General features: G+C 33.4%; 1 protein-coding gene across 9 annotated transcripts in view; it reads right to left on the bottom strand.

Moving 5' to 3' along the window:
* Positions 1-23,564, bottom strand: part of LOC106879207 (sodium-driven chloride bicarbonate exchanger) — a 281,395-nt gene that overhangs the window by 105,876 nt on the left and 151,955 nt on the right. Inside the window, exon 1 of one of the 9 annotated variants that reach the window (XM_089350785.1) lies at positions 9,333-9,577. The exons of 5 other annotated variants lie outside the window; for them this stretch is intronic. The gene's annotated coding sequence lies outside the window, so the exon portion shown is untranslated. Of the gene's footprint in view, positions 1-9,332; positions 9,578-23,564 lie in introns of those variants that run through there. 3 more of the 9 variants (XM_089350780.1, XM_089350783.1, XM_089350787.1) reach the window with 3 other exon arrangements.

Genomic DNA, 23,564 nt, shown 5'->3' with positions numbered 1-23,564 from the left:
ATTTAATGGTCACTTTTCCATACTTGCATGGGTCAGATGAAATTTGTGGAGGCAGATTTTCTACAGCTGAATGCTCTTCCAATTGCCAGCCCTCACATGTTTTTAAGTAAGATAATAATTCCTAGTGACCAGAAATGGAAGATAAACTAAGGATATCATTTGTATGATTACATTCATTTCAACTAACACTTGATATCAAGGCAAGGAGACAATAACATGCACACACAGACACCTCCTACACACACATAAATATATATGCATATATATATATATATATATATATATATATATATATATATATATATATATATATATATATATATATATTGGAGCCTGGTGTTGCCACCCGGTTTCACCAGTCCTCAGTCAAATCGTCCAACCCATGCTGGCATGGAAAGCGGACGTTAAACGATGATGATGATGCTGATGATGATGATATATATATATATACACACACACATACAACAGGGCTTCTTTCAGTTTTCATCTATCAAATCCACTAACAAGGCTTTGGCTGGCTTGGAGCTTATAGTAGAAGACACTTGCCCAAGATGCCATGCAGTGGGACTGAACCCAAAAGCATGTGGTCGGGAAGCAAAATCCTTTCCACATAGATAAACCTGTGCCTATGCATTGAAATAATAACAAAACATCTAAAATATTTAAAAAGTGAAAATTATTTGTGAGAGAGAGAGAGAGAGTGTGTGTGTGTGTGTGGGTGTGCATGCATGTAATGGGGAAAGCCTGGTTTGCAATGTTTGCAGTCGTGTATGTTTGTCAAGATCAGGGCTCATTAGCCACAAATGCAATATATAAGTTAGTCCTAGAGCGCACAATGTTCCTAAAGATCAGCAATGGTCTTCCTCGGTTACGAATGGAGGCCCATCATATATATATATATATATATATATATATATACAGTGGTGCAGTTTAATTTAAGAACACTAGTATACTAATGTTAAAATGGTATTTTTTATATATTCAAGTAGTAAGTTGTGAATTAAGATGTATATCAAAATAAAGAAAATTTCATGAGCTTTAATATGATATACAACTTTACAGTGTAACATCAACATATTAATTTTAAATTAAAAATAAATCTTAATTATCGTAATTCATAGCACCATTTAATTTTAAAACGATTTGTAAAATGTCATTTATTTGCTTTAAAAAGTTTATTCTGAGATCAACAAAAAAAGACAAGCTCACACAATCAATATTTGGTTGGGTATCCAAAATTACTTAATACAGCTTTGCATCTGCAAAACATAGAATTGTTCAGATCATTTCTCACTGTTCCTGAGATATTTTCCCAATTTTGGCTAATAACATTTAAAAAATCATCCTTATTTTTTAGTTTACTGCTTTGCACACCTTTACCCAACCTTTCCCAAAGATTTTCGATGGGATTTATGTCAGGCGACTGCACCAGCCACTGCATCAACTGAACTCTCTTAGACCTCATGTAATCTCTGACTAGGTGCGAGGTGTGTTTCTGGCCATTGTCATGCTGGAAAAATCCAAGATTGGCCCAAATGCTTTCAGGTGTACAGAAGCATAGCCATATGCAGTATTTTTAGGTGGGAACAAAGTGTTATACCAAGTGCAATAAGTGGGTGCGGGTAAAAGGAGGTTATTTTACCCTAAATTTATATAGCAATGAGAAAATGGAGGAGAATATACGGTATCCATCGACTTGCAGACAATGTATTCCATTGATTAATTTGTTTATTTTATAACTAAATTGACAAAAACTACAATATACAGATGCTTATGACATACCATGTCATATTAACAATTAAGGTTACAAATATAAAGGACATTTAGCAATTGGAGAAGGGACAGAAACATATAGCTGTTTCGGCCTAGCGTTGGCATGCCCCATTCTATCTGTATAGCTCCCGTACGCTGGAGTAATTAGTAGATGAAAATGATGTAATGGGGGTACATGCATGATTCGCTAGGATTCTTCAGAGATTTACAAAATTAAATACAAATATAACATAAGAATAAAGTTAAAAAAATAAAAAATGAAAATATAAAAATATAAGGCACATAAAAAAGCCTACAAACAATATATAAAACCATATAAAGTTATAAACACTCCAATATACATGCCTATGCCTGTATACATAACCATACGTAGATATCTATGGATACAAAAGCATAGAATGATGAGTACATATGTGTGCCCAGATGCACATACACAGATGGCTGTACATGCACACCAAAATAGTCAACAGTCACTGTCATCACATTTGAGGGGGACATACACATATATATCTATCTCCTCGCACATACACAGATGGCTGTACATGCACACCAAAATAGTCAACAGTTACATTGGGGCTATTTTTCAAAATGCCTCAGCTCTGGCACGCAAAGTTCCGGAAAAAATTCTGCAGTGAATAATTCACTGCAGTATATGTTGCCAGCTGGAGAACATAACTATTTAAAGTATTATTTATATAGATAGGGTGATAAATCGAATATTAATTCGATTTAAAACCAAGTGGCCTAATAAAAACTAGTCCCAATGTAATTGGTAGAACTATATGCAAGTCTTGTTTCATGAAGACAATTTGTGTATAGTTCTGCAAATTATATTGATTCTAGAACATCTATGTTGATGAGAACATGGATGTTATTACATAAGTATAACGTTAAGGTTTGAAACTGCAGTCCATAGGTAATTCTTTATTTTGTATATTTCTCATTTTTTCCTGTTCTTGCATTTTTGCGAAATTTTTCTGGAGAACATTATTTTTCTGTGGTTGGATTGTTGATGACCTCTTTCTAGCATATTGGATGTCCACCTAGTGGTCATCCCTTATACACACACACACACACACATATATACATATATATATATATATATATATATATATATATATATGCAGTGGGGAGAAATAAATATTCGTACATATCAAAATTCTTTATTTAATTTCTAATGAACATAAATGGGATATACCAATACTATATTTGCATACACATGCATAAACTAAGAATATTCAAAAGAAACTAATAAATTATAGAAACTAATGAATTTATATACAATTATAAATATTTAGGGGTGAAAAAAGTATTCGCACAGAATAAATTTATGAGTTTCTATGCCACAAAATACTGTTAAAATTATTTTTTTTTTACTAAAACTTTCTCGTTTGTTCCAATAATCTTATCAGTGGTCATTTTTAAGTGTCAAAACGCTAGCTTCTTCATTCAGCACTGAGACAACATAAAGTAGTGTCGTAATAATGGCAAAAATAAAGAACTCACAAATTAAGTGAAAAACTTAATTATTGAACAGTGGAAAGTAGGTAAAAGTTACAGGAAAATATCAGAGACCCTTTGTATTCCATTTTCTACCAAATCTTCATTTATTCAAAGATATAAAAAATCGGGAACTGTTGAAAACAGAATAAGATCTGGTGCACCATGCAAGATTTCCCCTAGATCTTTAAGAAAAATGAAGAGAAGTATCGAAAAAAACGCAATGATCACCAGAAAGGAGTTGCAAGAAGATTTGTTAGCTTCAGGGACTAGTGTTACACTATGAACAATCAGCAATGAACTTCATAGGAATTAACTGAAGTCATGCTCTCCTAGAAAAACTCCGCTGTTGACTAAAAGGCATAGAGATGCCCATTTAAAATTTGTTTTTGAACATAAAGATAAATCTGATACATTCTGGGAAAATGTTCTTTGGACAGACGAGTCGAAATTGAATTGTTTGGACAAAATTTGCATAAAGTTTGGAGGTGGCAACATCATTGTGTAGGGGTGTTTGTCTGCAAATGGCACTGACAATTTACATGTGATAGATGGTAGAATGAATGCAGAGATATACCAAAATATTTTGAAAAATAATTTATGGGACTCTTTATATTATTGACATTGTTCCAGTATATATTTAGAAATATGAAATGTACACACATTTTACATATCCATTTTATCAGAGACAACTGATGCATGCAGAGCCTCGACTTTCTTTTTCCCTAAGTCTCTACTCCAACTTACAGCAAGACATGCTTTCCTACATCACATTGCAGTACTCTTTGTTCTGGAGAACTTTGGTGAAAACGATATTGTTGCTCAACATCAACAAAACCTTGAACTATTTTTGAATGCTTAACCACTATTTATTAATGCTTACCCACTTATGTCTTCCACTCATCCATCCTCTTGTCAAACTACTGCATCACAATGTGTGTCTCTAAACCTTTTGCCAAGCCATATTTCATTTATTCCAATGTATGCTTATGTGATATTTTTATCACTGCACAAAATACATTTCCACGAGTGCTTCTAACCAAAGCAAAAAATCATTCCACACACAACTTAGACATCTCCTACTCAATACACACCACTTTATCTGCAGAGATCTTGGAAACAGCGTCTAATGAGAATAAGTCGACCTCCGTATTCATAACTGACAGTCAGTAAAAGAAAATCTTTGCATTGTTTTCTTTTTTCAAATAAACCTCACTATTTTCTATGACTTCTCATCAAAATAATAACTAAAATGATTAAATTTGCATTCTGAAAGCTAGAATTCCTTTTTGAGCAGGGAAAATATTTCAATTTTGGACAACCTTTATAAAGCACAAGTGTAATCTACATTAGAGTACAGCAAAAGATCCTATACACAATTATTTTGGATTATATTTCAGAAAAGGTCTGAGAATGAGTGGTTAACATTTTTTTACCAACGTGATATAAACACTAGCACTCATATTGTATTGTTGTCTGTGTCTTTTCTGTTACTACAGAAATGTCTATTCCCTTGAACCAGCAAGCTCTGTGCCATCCACTGCCCAAATCCACTTGATGTACCAGTCTCTCTGCCAATCATCATCATCCTTACCATGTTCACAACAACTATCTCACTACTACCATTATTAATATTTCTCCAGTCCTTCTTCCATAGAAATACAGCTCTTTAAATATGTCCTCCTTGTCCATACTTTCCTAAAAGTTATCAATTATATCAGAAGATTAATTTGAATACAAACTCCTAGAAAAGCTGTGCTCTGCTCTCTTCCTTAATCCAAGTAACAAACAGAAAATCATTGAAATGTACAATGATTTTCAGAATCCACTAGATTTCTAGTATAAAAATTTTTATAATCTAGAAACATTATCAGAATTTTCATATTTCTTTAGAGACATTTTGGGATTATTGATTCTAATTATAACATTTTTTTTTTTCACCAAGGGAATTTGAGGTAATTTCCTTGAAAAATTAGAAACCAATATTGCATATAAAAACAAAATAATCTGAATAATATTTCTATTAATCCAATAAAGAATTACTTTCACAATCTGAACATAACATTTACTATATATAACTCGATTATTTCAAAATGTTCTTCAAGTGAAAAATGCGCAAAATACAATGAAAAGATAAATATCTTGAAAATTTAAAGAATTTAAAGAGAAGGGTTTTATTCAACAGCTGAAGTTTAATAGGTACTAAGAACAAAGATATTCTAGATTCTTTCATATAATTATCAATTATTGCAATTATGAATTAAATAATTAGACTAACAAAATGTTTTACTTTTTCCTCTACTCAGTAAGATCAGCCTCGGTATCAGACTTATTTTACTGGCAATTATTTTACTGACCACAGACCAATGAATAGGAAAACCAATGATAATGTAAGATTTAACAGAATCTAACTCCAGCATAGAGAAACCACTATATTAAATTACGAAATGAAACTTGATCAATCTTCTACTACATGCACCAAGTCACTTAAACCAATAACAAATCAATAATGGCATCTTTTAGAAGAACTGATGTTTTATAAGTAATAATAATAGCAATATGATTTGACAAATAATCAATGAATAATGCAATCAATTAATTAGAATAACTAATTTTCCATAAATTAGATTACCATTGCTGAACTCTGGTAATTGTTCATACACTGAATAGGAAACTATACAAGAGAGATTTCCCTTATTTTGTTTTATGCTTTCATTTATTCAATTGCTGCTTGCTGGAATATATTTCAAAACCCAGTAAGAAATTGCCACACAACTACAAATGAAGAGCCATTCAAATAGTAGATCCTAATGAATTTATTATGAGCAATTATTGCACAGTTTGAGTGAGATTGCCTTTCAAACAGACAAAAGGTTTCTTGTATACTGTTTCATAAATTAAAATTTATACAGTTGAAGCTCAAAATGTATCCAAATCCAACAACTATAATCAATAATATTAAAAGATTGCCTTTGCAATAATTTTTACAATTCAAGGCAAGTATGAATTCAGTGAATTTGTAGCTCTGTTTAATTCACCAATGTTTAACACAGTAACTCTAGCAGCTAATAATATCAAACCCAAATATTTCAGAAACATTAAAAAATACAAATATATTACTAACAGCAGTTAGAGGAGGCAATATTAATGAATTAGTTTGTTCAATAGAGAATATCCACCAAATCTCATCTAGATGAAGTATTGCAGCTGCTTGTTAACTAAATATTGTTAAACTGATAGAACTAAGGTATCAAATTTGCAAAAATGGTATTTCATATTAGTATAATACTTCTGACATTTGATAGTAGAAGTAAGCTCCCAGTGAAGATCTGTGGTTTAGCCTAAGGCTAGTATTGATTAACAACAAAGGAATTCTAGCCATGACAATCCCATTTTTCTCATACATAGTATAACCACATCTACATTGTTAACTATATCCTTCCAATGTTTTAAGATGATCTGATGGCGATGTGCTTTTGATTTCTAGAAAGTTGAGTGAGTATATATAGACTCACTTGCTAGCTTTTTTGGCTTGATTTTATTTCCTGATAGAAGCCATTTCACTGCACTTACCTATTTAATATTGTCAGAAAACATCGTAATTTATGGCATCAACATTGTACTTTATAGCAACAACATCATAATTTATGGCATCAACATTGTAGTTTATTTTCCTCTCTCTTATAAATGAAAAATTTTCCCATCCTTTTCATCACCCATGTAAAAAATAAATATAACAACTCCAATAAATCCTTAAAATCAACCATATTATAGATGTAATTTGATATGAAATTGCATTCACTAAACTATTTAATATTACAAGTTACAGACACATCCAAAAGGCAACATTTAAATAAAGCAAAAGATCATGAAAAGTATTGTAAAAATAAATAAATAAATAACCTTTTTCTCTTCAAAAAAGCAACTAACATACAAACTGATTTCATATAAACAACAGAATAAAAACATTAAAAAACACTTTCAAAAATAGTTACAAAGATAATAATTTCTTGTGGCTGTCCAAATTGATATGAATAGTTAACAGATAAAGCCTTCATTAAAGATATCAATATAATGAGAAATAAACATCCAGTCAATTGATTAACTAAAGCCATTCCCCAAATGGGACACCATATGCCTATGCTAGAAATCAATATGATAAGAAAAAGAACAACCCACTGGCAGAAACAGTTGAGCACTGAAATAAATACCTTGTAGTATTTACTTTCTTCCTTAAAGTTTTGAGTTAAAATCTTGCCAGAGATCAACTCTAGTTTGCATTTCTCTACAGTTAATAAATCAAGTACCATTAATACACTAGAGAGTCAATTTAATCGACGACACTCTCTTTCTCCCCCTACAAATACTGAATATGTACCTAATAAGAAATCAATATTAATAAAAGAGCAATGACTATGGCTGAAACAATAAAATTCTAGATTGTCTTTCAACACTGGAGCCATTAAGTACCATTAATATATTGCAGTTCATTCATGCAACGAAACTGAAAAAAAAAAACCTTGTTTGTACCTAGTAAGAAGATTTCAATAGTATATAGTATAAAGATACATACAGTAAGTACATAAACTTATGTGACACAAAATTATTTAGACTTGTGACTATCAATAATATTTAAATAACAACTGAATATCTTTTAACATACAGGTTTTATATTATCAATTAATTTATTAACTTTTATTCAAATTATATAATACATAGGCATTGTTTATTAATTAATAAATTTTCAGATGCTACAGAAGAGTACCTAAAGGGTTGTTTTATTAAAAATGTCAACATTTTTAGCTACAGAATTATATTCTGCAATAAACTGCATCTGGAAAGTAGATACCTGCTCACCAGAGAAACAACTTACGATAGACAAACATCCTGTCCAATAGAAGATTTGTCTCTAATATTATTAATGTTTTTTTAAAAAATAGATTCAAAATTTTTTTTAAAAACTACTCTATTTAAACATTTGAAATTTTGAATTTTAAACAGTCATGGATATCATTTTGTGATAAATACTATATTTTGAATATTACATTCCGGGGAGAGAACAGACATAGGCAACCCTTTCCAAGAAGCAGGCCACATGAGACATGGCTCATTATCAGGTGGACCATGTTACTAAAAAAGGCAATTTTTCATTAGGCATGATATTCAGAGAGTCCCATGGGTCATAGTTATACCATGACAGAGGTACGATGTGGAGTAGTTGATAGAAATTGAAGTTCAAAGGTATGGTGAGTGAGGGGTCCAAATAACACTTGGCAGATTTAAGATTCTAAATTCTGTTATAGTGGTAATACAGTTTATCAAATTTTGTGACCAAGTCTTCAATATTTCTATATATAATTTCCCTTGGATTAAAGGCAAGAATCTGTAGCATAAGATTGTTTCACTCTTCACAACATATTAACATACTAAATTTCCAACAAATTCTCATATGGATTAATTCTTGCTGACACAGGACATAACCATTTCTTCTGTTTCTGGATTTTAGTGTATATTTAGTTGACTAAATCTTCTTAAAAAGCTAAATGGGTTCTAGTTTCACTATGAAACAATGTTTTCAAATTGTGTATGTAGGGCAACATTAAGAAACTGTTCCAATCAGACAATTAATACTTGCATAAAACAACAGCAAAAGTGCAATCGTAAATGGCAAAAATGACAAAAATTTAAAAAATAAATGATAATGAGAAGGGGTTAAAAGGGTGTGATAAACAATACGAATTAAATGGAGAAGTTAACATCCTACAATCTGTTTGGTTGAAAAGCTGAGCAGTAAACAAATATGATGAAGACCTGTTATATAATATAAGGATAAGTGAAATCAATAAATTAAACATTAACTGGTGAAAATATATATATATATATATATATATATATATATATATATATATATATATATATATATATATATATATATATGTATGTATGTATGTATGTATGTATGTATATGAAACTGAGAAGAAATGGGAAGGGGAAGCAGTTAAATAAAAGAAAAAATTGTCACAATGTTGAATTGTTAAAAGTGAGATTAAAAATCTTACTGCTGAAGGGAATTCAATCGCCAACCTGCTTCAAGTAAGATGGCTTAAAAACAAGAAGACACCAAATAGCAACACCTGCCTATATCCCCGTGCTAATTATGCATACTTAATATACGCCTACAAAATATTCTTTCTTTAAATGCTTGCATCCAACAAAATAAACCAACAAGGAGAAGTGAGGGTGTGTTATTCAGAATTGACTGACAGATTCACTACTTACATTTAGATAAGTTGTTAAACAAATCAGAAATATTACACACCACTCAGGACACATTTTTGAAAAACCAGCAACCCAAAAATTGGTTGCCCAACAGAACTAGGTACTTATCTTTGATATTCTCAATAGCATTTATCTGCCTGCTAAGCAACTAAATAGACAACTTGTCAAAAGTAATAGATTTTAATGTCAGACACATTAAAAGGTTACAAATGATTTTGAAAAGGTTGTTTGATTATGGTGTATTCACTGTAACAAAAAAAAGAAAAAGAAAAAAATGAAAGAAAATTATCATTTCTTCCCAATTTTTGTGAACGTGTACAATAACTTTATTCCTTTATACATTCTGTTAATTGTTATTCAATAAAATGTAATTAGTTGTACATAATGAAAATCATCCATATAATATATTTACATATAAAAAAAAATCATTAGTTTCACAAATTCTGGAAATTATGATCAATTAATTATCGTATGTGGGAGACAATAAAAAGTAGCTTGTCATATTAATATTTGGAGGGGGGAGGATTTCTACATTGGTATCAGGTGATGAGTCTACAACATAGAAACTTTCAGAATGTGTTTATCTTGTATCATCAACATATGAAACTGAATTTTCAAGATGTTGAACAAATTAAATGTCTCTCAGTGAATCAGTGTGAAGGCACATGGCACAGTGGTTACAGCATTGGGCTCACAATCATATGAGGTAGTGAGTTCGATTCCTGGACCTGGCTGTGTGTTGTGTTTTTGAGCAAGACACTTTATTTCACATTACTCCAGTTCACTCAGTTGTAAAAATGAGTTGCGATGTCACTGGTGCCAAGCCATATCAGCCTTTGCCATTCTCTTGGATAACATTGGTGACATGGAGAAGGGAGGCTGGTATGCATGAGCAAGTGTTGGTCTTCCATAAACAACCTCGCCTGGACTTGTGCCTTGGAAGGTAACTTTCTAGGTGCAATCCCATGGTCATTCATGACCAAAGGGGGTCTACCCTATGAATCATCCAGAGATTCTATCACAAGGTTTGTGATCCATTACTTTCACTGACTGAAACAGCACCAAGTTTTTGGTTATTCATTTCTCTGCTTGTTCAAATTTGGTAAATCCTGAAAAGTTCAGAATAAGATCAAATATGGGGTGCTCTTCCATAATTGTTAAAGTATTTAAAGTGGAGGCACAATGGCCCAGTGGTTAGGGCAGCGGACTCGCGGTCATAGGATCGTGGTTTCAATTCCCAGATCAGGTGTTATGAGTGTTTATTGAGCGAAAACACCTAAAGCTCCACGAGGCTCCAGTAGGGGATGGTGGCGAACCCTGCTGTACTCTCTCACCACAACTTTCTCTCACTCTTTCTTCCTGTTTCTGTTGTACCTGTATTTCAAAGGGCCAGCCTTGTCATACTGCGTCACACTGAATATCCCCGAGAACTACGTTAAGGGTACACGTGTCTGTGGAGTGTTCAGCCACTTGCACGTTAATTTCACGAGCAGGCTGTTCCGTTGATCGGATCAACTGGAACTCTCAACGTTGTAAGCGACGGAGTGCCAACACAAAGTATTTAAAATTTTATTAGTTACTGACTAATATCGTATTTTTGCTTCAGTGCATAATTATTTCTAGAAAACTTTTTAATGCTCCCAGCACTAAATATGTTAACACTGTCATAACTAATATCAAGATTCGTAGGTGTGACCATCTCCAACTGCTTTGACACATTTCAACTTCTTTTGTAGTTTAGCAAAATAAGAAAACTACCATGAAAATCCAGTCCGGAGCTTTTCAAAGTATAGGATTAAGAGGAAGATGTTGAGGATAGCATCTTAATGAACAAAAGTCTATATTTTAAACTTCATGCCTAGCACAATCTTGACTCTCATACAATACTTGTTCAACTCCCAGATGCAACTTACTCATAGTCAATTAAATTCAATAATGTCAAAAGTTTTTCCAGACACATAAATGCAAATAGTTGTTTGTTGTTTACTCTTTTACTTGTTTCAGTCATTTGACTGTGGCCATGATGGATCACTGCCTTTAGCCGAGCAAATCGACCCCAGGACTTATTCTTTGTAAGCCTAGTACTTATTCTATTGGTCTCTTTTGCCGAACCGCTAAGTTACGGGGACGTAAACACACCAGCATCAGTTGTCAAGCGATGTTGGGGGAACAAACACAGACACACAAATACACACACACACACATATATATATATATATGTATATATATACATATATATATACGATAGGCTTCTTTCAGTTTCCGTCTACCAAATCCACTCCCAAGGCTTTGGTCGGCCCGAGGCTATAGTAGAAAACACTTGCCCAAGGTGCCATGCAGTGGGACTGAACCCAGAACCATGTGGTTCGTAAGCAAGCTACTTACCACACAGCCACCCCTACGCCTACGTTTGTTAAAGTATTCTTCAGCTGTTACCTTTAACATAAGATATGGTTTCACATATTTCTACAAACCAAAACTGCAAGCTTCATTAGAATCCTTTCCATCAAAGATAGTTCAATTAGTTTAAATCTGTAATATTTTACCTTTTAATACATCACTTACTAATGTATTAATTACAAGGTACTGTGCTGCATATCATCAGAAATAACACTTTGCAATATAATCTGATTAACTAAAGTATGTAACACATACAATGCCAGTATATCTTCTCTTTCTTTCAGTATCTTACTAATTAACCATAGTATCCTTGCAGTTCACCCTGTCTCCAAAACCCAACTTGATTTCATGTTTGTTATATCTTTTCTTTATTCTTTTAGAACTGATGTTTTCAAAAACCTCTTACAGAAATACTTCTAAGTCTTTTTTTGCTTCATTATCAGTAATGGCAAATGCATCCATATCATTTGGAACACTTTATCTCTGATATTGTTATTTGTTCTGATAGACTATCTTGCAATTCAAAATATTTCATACTGCTTTTGAAAGAGGGGGAGATATTGGCAGCCTCCTAGCTGCTGTGTATCCTAACTGCCATGAAGATAACCTGACATCTAGCTTTCCATTTAATTGGTATGTAGTTCAACCATAAGTGAAACCCTGATCCAACAAAGAACATTGCAATTCAATCTTATTTTCAGAGAGTACATCTAGCACTGTATTATTTAATATATCCTTCCTTTTTTAAAGAGTGGAGGGTATGATATGAAGGAAATTTGACAGCTATTTCTAGTTGGTCAATAAACTACACAGAGGCTCTCTCTTGGCTCATTCACTTAGTTCCTAGGTACTGTTCACTGATACCCACCCCACTCATAGCTTTTATTTTTCATTCTCTAAAGCAGCATTTTACCTTAAACAATAATGATGAAATGCTAATCACAAAACCAGAAAATAAACTGTTTTGATAATTTCTTGAATCACTTGGTCTATATGCAACAATTGATTGAAGAATGTTTTAGAAAGTTACATTCTTTGACAATAACTTCTAAAGTAAAAATAATGAAAAATATATCTATTAGTATGCTTGCATTATGTATTGTTAAACATGTTTGTACTCAAGATACTTGAGAGACGATCTGAAATACATGATTCTATATTGTTGTCTACATTCTATAAACCATGCTAATATATATAAAAAAAATTCTAAACAATGCAATTTAAATAGGATATTTTCTCTTATCTTCATGACCTTTTCATATAAATTCTCTTAAGAAGGGAACGTCACAAAAAACAAACAACAAACAAAAAAAATCTTTCCTTTCTTCTTTCCTTTAATAGATAATTACAATGTATTGATATATAAGTTGATACATGTCACTGTGTGTGTGTGTGTGTTCAACTGCATACTAGGGTTCTGTTATCTCTAATTCTCCTCTTTTACCTTTTCATTAATGACCTTTCTGTCACCTCTAACTTCATTAATGACCTTTCTGTCACCTCTAACTTCATTAATTTATTTTCCAATGACAACTATTTCCCCTTTCAAATCTTACATGAAAATAGCCTGTGTTTTAAGTCTTCTATATGTCAGAAGTATTTCTGTCAGCTGTAGGGAACTTGTCATCCAATACTGAAGCACCTGAAGACATGAGTCTCTGCATTGTCATCTGACCCACTAGAAATGATAGCCATATTTCCTTCAAATCACTCTTTGCCATCATAGAAAAGAAGGTCGAGTTGAATAATGTGGTTCTAGATATACATGGAAAGTTCAGATCATCATGGCTGGATCATCTATGATCAGAGCTGAATTGAAGATTAACTATATACAACAACAATATGACAAATAAGTCAGAAGTAATAATTTATCATAAATAAGGTTGTGTAGTGTCTGGTCACTTAAATTTGTTAAGCATAAGTAATTACATACTTTGAAATGATAAATTTAATTATTGTTATATTTAGGGATGGTCATTTTATTATTTATTTTTGCCAAATATACACACATACTATATTTGTTCTTCACTTCAGATTTATTTTTTCACAAGACGTTACAAGATGTGTGACAAAATATTTCCAAAGGACATAAAATAAGAACAATAGTGAAATAAATCTGAAGTGAAGAACAAATATACTGTGGATGTATTTATTTGGTTAAAAAAAAAAAAAGACAAAAAGAAAACAGAAAATGACCGTTCTGAAATATAACAATGTTTCAATGCATAATTTCACATTATGTATTTGTTTTGCAAGATTCCTAAATTAATTATTATATATTTATTATATGTGCAGGTATGGCTGTGTAAGAAGCTTGCTTCCCTACCACATGGTTCAAGGTTCAGTCCCATAGGGTAGGATCTTGTGCAAGTGTCTTCTACTATAGCGTTGAGTTGACCAAGGCCTCAATGAGTGGATTTGGGAGACAGAAACCGAAAGAAACACACTGTGTGTGTGTGTCTTTGTGTCTGTTTGTACTCCACCACCACTTGACATTTGGTGTTGGTCTGTTTACATCCCCAAAACTTGGTGGTTCAGGAAAAGAAAGTGATGGAATAAGTACCAGGCTTTAAAATAAACATAAGTACTGAGGTCAATTCATCCAACTAAAAATTATTCATGGCTGAAACAGGTAAAAGAAAAAAAAAATATTAAGACTGATAAGCAAATTTCTTCAATACCATGTCGTAGTAAGTCAGGAAAATACCATTTCGCTACTGTTACCATGTAACTCAGTGTTTCATGATCAGGTGGTCAGTGACTAAACCAACTTGGCCACTTGGTTTGCCAGGTGAAGAGAGTGTTGTGGATAATCTGCAGAACTAAGAAAGAAGACCCATAAAAAGACAGATGAGCTTTATGTGAGCCAATAGCCATCCACACATGTGGTGCCTCATGAAAATATCCTCCATGTGGGCTGACAAACCATGCAGCTGGTTCAATATTGTAGCTATGAAACTTCAATGGAAGACGTTCTGTGCTTTCAAATTACAGTCAATATCCATAAGTAATGTAGAATAGAGCAAGAAGAATGTCTGTGATACTGCATATGAAAGCACAATAACTATTCTGATAATACAAAAGGAAAATACATTCCTTATATGATTGAAGACATTTTCCTTAAGTAAATTGAACTAATTTAACCATTTTACTAGCATATATCTACTGAAATATGATGTTCCTTGTGTGATTCAAGTAATTTTGAAAATAATCAAAAGAAATTTGGAGGGATTTTATAAAATAACTAATTTATTTATCAAACCAGCATTTGAATGTGACAAAAAGTTCTATGATGGAAGATTTTAATTCAAATTGAATCATGAAACCAGAGGTAGTCTTAGATAGATAGGAATGAAAAGGCAAGTATAATATCTATGGCAAGTATAATATTGTACTTTCTTCTGTTGTACAACTGAATGTGAATTACAATCTGGAATAGAATTCACTTACCTACAATATTCATTAAGCTAAGTAGTGTAGTGTGAATTTATAATCCCACAGTCATGATAAAAGATGAAAATAAAAAAAATAGTAAGAAATATATGTATGCAGCTGTATGGATATGTATGCTTATATATATATCTGATTAGAGTGTTATATTCTTTTGAAGTGAGATAAATATGGTAACAAGATGCATACAATATTATACAAATACAATATTGTATGTGTACAATATTGCACATATTGGCAGCAGTAGTGATGAGAGAATCACACAGCCATTACATTTATGCTTTACTGAGAAGGTCAAATAAGACTGAAATATATCCAGACTTGCCAGAGTAATTAAACATTAAATATTAATTAATGATTAATATTGCCTTTTTTAATACTATATAATTATTTCTAATTGATCTTTTAACTGTACTCGATATGTTAACACTAAACTTAATTATTGTGGATATATCACCTAGAAAGCAATCTTTCAATCCTAAATGGTTAAGAAACCTATCATAAGCAAACAAACTAATTACATTTTCATATGGTTTGTTTTGTTATTTTATTTTTAATATCTTTCATGAATTACTTGAGCATATGTTTTACAGCACCTAATAACTACTTGTCCAAGGTATGGATAGGAGTGGCATATTTTCTTCATTCAATAGACCAACATCTTATTCATAAAGACAGAACAATATCTCTAACTGGATTAAATCCAACAGCCAATGAATCAATAATGTTCCAGCACCTAAACCACACACACCTACACCATATGTATATTTTCAATAAAAAACAGAAGATTGAATAACAAAAGTTAATGTACTACATGCTTTCTTAATCCTCAGAGAAAATGAAAAGAAGGTTTCTGGACAAGATATGAGAGAGGGGGGAGATAGAAACAAAGACAGAGAGAGATAAAAGAGGGAAAAGGACAGAAAGAACATGTGGTAGAGAGAGGGGGAGAGAGAGAGAGAGGGGGAGAGAGAGAGAGAGAGAGAGATTGATTACTGGATGTATAACAGCAACAGACAGAGAATTAAGGTTTGAGATAGAGAATGGCAACTGAATAAATATAATTGGAGAAGAGAAATGGAAGGGGTTTTTTGTTTTGTTTTTTTAATTATATTAAAAAATTTAAGAAGTAAAGAGGAATATTTCTCTGACAGAAACATAAAAAAATTAAATAATACATTTATCTCTTCCATGGTATTTGGTGTTGGTAAAATTACAATTGAAGCTGTCTAATGAAATTATACAAAAGTATTATTACACAGCATACCAATATTAGGCTACCTCAAGTATGAAAACAATGATAATATTTTCTTTTTCTTTCCACAGTCAAATATTTTCTGGTCCAAAATTTTCCCCGGAGAACAGATTCATAAATAAATTGGAAAGGTATCAAGTATAAAGTTCTGAACCATTTCCCAGACAGGAAATGAGAAGGCACATTGCCATTCCAGCTGAAAATTAGTGCAGAGAATATCCATAATGGGCAAACAACTTACGATATGGTTGAACAACACACTAAAATTAATGGTTCATAAGAACAAAAGACTTGAAAGTTAAAAGAATGTAAAAATCATTTTCGTAATCTTACCAAGATAATTTCTACACAATTTTGTGTCGGTGTTGAAATTTTATATTTTTTTCCAAAAATATCTTAGTAAAATTACACAAGTTTTTCACATTTTAATTAAACTTTCGAATTTTTAGGTGCTGGTGTGGCTGAATGGTAAGAAGTTTGCTTCCCAACCATATGGTTCCAGGTTCAGTCCCACTGCATAGCACCTTGGACAAGCATCTTTTACTATAAACCCAGACCAAACACAGCCTTGTGAGTGGCTTTGATAGATGAAAACTGAAAGAACTTTGCTTCAAATTCTTCTGCGGTCAATAAAATAAGTACCAGACAAGTACTGGAGTATCACAAAACTTTGTGGTATTGTCTCTTAGATTAGCTTTAAGGAGTTGCTGAAAACTATGCTTTGGTATTCCCTTTTAAGTCACACTCCTGTTAATTATATCTGTTAATTTTTTCCAAACCTTCTTCATGTTAGGTTATTTTGTACTTAACTTCTCCAGGTGAAAGTTAAGTTTTGTAAACTGATAGGAAAGAAATAGACCAAACTACGAAGACATTTCAAGTAAGAATTGTTGACATCCTTAATTTGCTTCTCTCATAAGCTTTTTATTTACTCTATTCATCCCTTCTTTCCTTGGGTTAACTTGGATGGGAAAATATTTGTTCTAAATGTGGAATCTGTTGTCACCCTGTCAAACTGAAACATAAATACATCTAACCTAGTTGTAAAATAGAACAGCAGTGATTGTAAGGTGGAAATTTATGACCAGTATTGTGTTTTCAATGATACAGAGGGTGGGATATAAGAAACATTGGTGAAATAAAGTAGCTCATAACAAACAAGTGATAAGTCTCTTAATGTTGAAGGAATAGCAGCCAAATATTTCTCAGATCATACACATGATTTTGTCAAATCATGTGTAGCTGAAGATTTCCTGGCTTTAAGGGTATCGTGAAAGGCCTGGTTGGTGGTCCAACCTTCTGAGTTCTTTTACAGAGTTTAGAAAAACTAAAAAAAAAAACAAAAAAAAACTGAAAGACCATTGCAGTAAGTGTGTGGATCTGAGAGGAGAATATGTCAAGTAAAATCATAATTAACTGAACCTCTTGTATTTTCTTTTACCCAAGGCCAGGAACTTTTCAGCACCTTCTCATAATAGTGGATAACAAAAGATGAGATGGTTATGAGCTGGATTGCCTTTGAGTATGGGTCTGCTCAATCAGGGTTGATTTTGGACAAAACAACAACTACTCACAAAATTATCTTTTAAAGGGACATGCTAGTTAAATGATTAGTGTACTGAACCTACAGCCCTTACATCAATGGTTCTCAAATGATGTGCTACAGATTTTGCATAAAGAAGTGCTGAGCTCTAATTGTGGAGGGAATTTGTGAAAGGGGTAGGAGTAGTCCCAGGAAGATGGGGAACACAGTGGTGAGAATGGATCTTCAGACGCTGGGTCTCACTGAAGAAGTGACAAAGTACTGAGAAATGTGGCAATTTACTGTACTTAAAAATACATATCAAGCCAAGAAAAATCACTGTCTTCCATACATACAGGCTTGTTCTCTCGGGTGCTGGTACCACATAAAAAGCACCCATGCCAGTGCTGCGCAAATGCACCCATGCTGGTGCTGCATAAATGCATCCATGCCAGTGGCACATAAAAGGCACCCAGCACACTTTGTTAAGTGGTTGGCATAGGGATGGGCATCCAGCCATAGAAATCATGCCACAACAGACAATTGAAGTCTGGACAGCTCCATGTCAAAACATCCAACCCATGCCAGTATGGAAAACAGCTGTTTAATAATGATGATGATAATTTAAGACTTTTGAGAATTCATACTAATGCTTGTAGTACATAAATATGACTAATGAAACAAAATAGGCAATAGTTTCCTATATTTTTATTTCTAAATTTTCAACTTTAAAACAGTTTTTTTTCCATGCAAAGTACACTAATAATCTTTTACATTCCATATGAAGGGCTTCAGGAATTATTTAAAAAAATTTTTATCTCCTGTACCACACAGTGAAAAGGGTTCAGGACCACTGTTGTATATTTTCACTTTAAATGTCATAACCTTCTTGCAGCAAGAGAATAAATTTACTGATATTAAGTGATGTATTTAACCTCAAAGACATATATCATGAATCAAATACATGTTAGCAAGAGAAAAAAAAATTTCTAAACATCTGCTGATCTTTCTTGATAGAGGAGTGTTTGTGTGGTAAGAAGCTTACTTCCCAGCCACACGGTTCCAGGTTCAGTCTCACTGTACGGCACCTTGAGCAAGTGCCTTCTACTCTAGCCTCAGGCCGACCAAAGCTTTGAGTGGACGTGGTAGCTGGAATTTAAAAGAAGCCTATAGTGTGTGTGTGCGTGTGTGTGTCTTTGTGTTTGTCCCCCACCACCACTTGACAACAGGTGCTGGTGTGCTTATGTCCCATAACTTAGCAGTTCAGCAAAAGAGATAGACAGAAGTATCAGGCTTAAATAAAAAGAAGTGAGGTCAATTCATTCGATGAAAAATTCTTCAAGGCAGGGCCCCAGTATGGCCACAGACTTACAACTGAAAGAAGTAAGAGATGAAAGAACCTTACAATTATAACATAGCTAAAACTGCACGGCAGAGACTAATCTTTTCAAGAAGTGCTTAAACTTAAAGTGTCAAAGACACTTCTAATTCTTTCATCTTATAAACTAATGTCTTCGTAGTTTGGTCTATTTCTTTCCTATCAGTTTACAAAACTTAACTTTCACCTGGAGAAGTTAAGTACAAAATAACCTAACATGAAGAAGGTTTGGAAAAAATTAACAGATATAATTAACAGGAGTGTGACTTAAAAGGGAATACCAAAGCATAGTTTTCAGCAACTCCTTAAAGCTAATCTAATTGACCTCACTTCTTTTTATTTAAGCCTGATACTTCTGTCTATCTCTTTTGCTGAACTGCTAAGTTATGGGACATAAGCACACCAGCACCTGTTGTCAAGTGGTGGTGGGGGACAAACACAAAGACACACACACGCACACACACACTATAGGCTTCTTTTAAATTCCAGCTACCACGTCCACTCAAAGCTTTGGTCGGCCTGAGGCTAGAGTAGAAGGCACTGAATGGTAAGAAGTTTGCTTCCCAACCATATGGTTCCAGGTTCAGTCCCACTGCATAGCACCTTGGACAAGCATCTTTTACTATAAACCCAGACCAAACACAGCCTTGTGAGTGGCTTTGATAGATGAAAACTGAAAGAACTTTGCTTCAAATTCTTCTGCGGTCAATAAAATAAGTACCAGACAAGTACTGGAGTATCACAAAACTTTGTGGTATTGTCTCTTAGATTAGCTTTAAGGAGTTGCTGAAAACTATGCTTTGGTATTCCCTTTTAAGTCACACTCCTGTTAATTATATCTGTTAATTTTTTCCAAACCTTCTTCATGTTAGGTTATTTTGTACTTAACTTCTCCAGGTGAAAGTTAAGTTTTGTAAACTGATAGGAAAGAAATAGACCAAACTACGAAGACATTTCAAGTAAGAATTGTTGACATCCTTAATTTGCTTCTCTCATAAGCTTTTTATTTACTCTATTCATCCCTTCTTTCCTTGGGTTAACTTGGATGGGAAAATATTTGTTCTAAATGTGGAATCTGTTGTCACCCTGTCAAACTGAAACATAAATACATCTAACCTAGTTGTAAAATAGAACAGCAGTGATTGTAAGGTGGAAATTTATGACCAGTATTGTGTTTTCAATGATACAGAGGGTGGGATATAAGAAACATTGGTGAAATAAAGTAGCTCATAACAAACAAGTGATAAGTCTCTTAATGTTGAAGGAATAGCAGCCAAATATTTCTCAGATCATACACATGATTTTGTCAAATCATGTGTAGCTGAAGATTTCCTGGCTTTAAGGGTATCGTGAAAGGCCTGGTTGGTGGTCCAACCTTCTGAGTTCTTTTACAGAGTTTAGAAAAACTAAAAAAAAAAACAAAAAAAAACTGAAAGACCATTGCAGTAAGTGTGTGGATCTGAGAGGAGAATATGTCAAGTAAAATCATAATTAACTGAACCTCTTGTATTTTCTTTTACCCAAGGCCAGGAACTTTTCAGCACCTTCTCATAATAGTGGATAACAAAAGATGAGATGGTTATGAGCTGGATTGCCTTTGAGTATGGGTCTGCTCAATCAGGGTTGATTTTGGACAAAACAACAACTACTCACAAAATTATCTTTTAAAGGGACATGCTAGTTAAATGATTAGTGTACTGAACCTACAGCCCTTACATCAATGGTTCTCAAATGATGTGCTACAGATTTTGCATAAAGAAGTGCTGAGCTCTAATTGTGGAGGGAATTTGTGAAAGGGGTAGGAGTAGTCCCAGGAAGATGGGGAACACAGTGGTGAGAATGGATCTTCAGACGCTGGGTCTCACTGAAGAAGTGACAAAGTACTGAGAAATGTGGCAATTTACTGTACTTAAAAATACATATCAAGCCAAGAAAAATCACTGTCTTCCATACATACAGGCTTGTTCTCTCGGGTGCTGGTACCACATAAAAAGCACCCATGCCAGTGCTGCGCAAATGCACCCATGCTGGTGCTGCATAAATGCATCCATGCCAGTGGCACATAAAAGGCACCCAGCACACTTTGTTAAGTGGTTGGCATAGGGATGGGCATCCAGCCATAGAAATCATGCCACAACAGACAATTGAAGTCTGGACAGCTCCATGTCAAAACATCCAACCCATGCCAGTATGGAAAACAGCTGTTTAATAATGATGATGATAATTTAAGACTTTTGAGAATTCATACTAATGCTTGTAGTACATAAATATGACTAATGAAACAAAATAGGCAATAGTTTCCTATATTTTTATTTCTAAATTTTCAACTTTAAAACAGTTTTTTTTCCATGCAAAGTACACTAATAATCTTTTACATTCCATATGAAGGGCTTCAGGAATTATTTAAAAAAATTTTTATCTCCTGTACCACACAGTGAAAAGGGTTCAGGACCACTGTTGTATATTTTCACTTTAAATGTCATAACCTTCTTGCAGCAAGAGAATAAATTTACTGATATTAAGTGATGTATTTAACCTCAAAGACATATATCATGAATCAAATACATGTTAGCAAGAGAAAAAAAAATTTCTAAACATCTGCTGATCTTTCTTGATAGAGGAGTGTTTGTGTGGTAAGAAGCTTACTTCCCAGCCACACGGTTCCAGGTTCAGTCTCACTGTACGGCACCTTGAGCAAGTGCCTTCTACTCTAGCCTCAGGCCGACCAAAGCTTTGAGTGGACGTGGTAGCTGGAATTTAAAAGAAGCCTATAGTGTGTGTGTGCGTGTGTGTGTCTTTGTGTTTGTCCCCCACCACCACTTGACAACAGGTGCTGGTGTGCTTATGTCCCATAACTTAGCAGTTCAGCAAAAGAGATAGACAGAAGTATCAGGCTTAAATAAAAAGAAGTGAGGTCAATTCATTCGATGAAAAATTCTTCAAGGCAGGGCCCCAGTATGGCCACAGACTTACAACTGAAAGAAGTAAGAGATGAAAGAACCTTACAATTATAACATAGCTAAAACTGCACGGCAGAGACTAATCTTTTCAAGAAGTGCTTAAACTTAAAGTGTCAAAGACACTTCTAATTCTTTCATCTTATAAACTAAAGTTGGTTCCATTTTGTCTTGTGTGTGTTATTATTTTCACTGGAAAATGTTTAACATACACACACACATAAATAAATACATATGTTTGTGTGTGCGTGTATGAATGTATATGTGTATACAAGCATACATACATGCAGATACACACAACAGAAGGCTTTACACAGTTTCTTCTGTCTATCAAATTTCAAAAGGTATTGATAATTCAAAGGCTATGATAGAAGAGGCTTATCCAAGGAGTCATGCATTGAGATAGAACCTGAAACCATATGGTTGTGAAGTAAAATTTTTGATCATGCAGCCATGCTTTCACTAATAATAGAAAATCAATATCTGCTGCTGCATGTGCTGCTGCTGCTGCTTCTGTTACTACTGTCAATATTATAGCTGTTGCTTGTGGTTTCACAAAATTTGTCAAGCTACCATAGCATCTACTACACCTTACTGGAGGAAATTATTTTTAGGGGAGATATAAATCATGTTGACTGAATTGCATTTGTCCCAATTATACCAATGTCAAACAGAATGGTTGTCAGGTTGTAAAATGATTATTTAATCATAGAGAAATTAAATGATTCTTTTATATTTTGTTTGCCATGGTCAAGTCTTGAAAAGTATCAGAAAGCAAGGAGTTAGTCAAAAGATTGAACACAACTGTCTTATGAATGCTTTTACTGGAAAGATGTTTTGTAAAAAAAAAAAAAAAAAAAAAAAAAAGCACACAGAAATGTTTACAAGGATCAGCAGCGGCAGCAACATCTCTGCCACCTATTGCTGTTGCCACCACCTTCAATAGCTGCTTTAACCCTTTAGTGTTTAAACCGGCTGTATCCGGCCCAAATATTCTACACATTTTATGCTCAAACTGGCCAGAACCAGCATCTCACACCTACCCTGCAA

The sequence above is a fragment of the Octopus bimaculoides genome, chromosome 4 (assembly GCF_046866305.1).
Source record: "Octopus bimaculoides isolate indiv1 chromosome 4, ASM4686630v1, whole genome shotgun sequence".
NCBI lineage: Eukaryota > Metazoa > Mollusca > Cephalopoda > Octopoda > Octopodidae > Octopus > Octopus bimaculoides.
The sequence above is the reverse complement of the archived record's forward strand: the minus strand, read 5'-3'. Positions and strand labels throughout refer to the sequence as shown.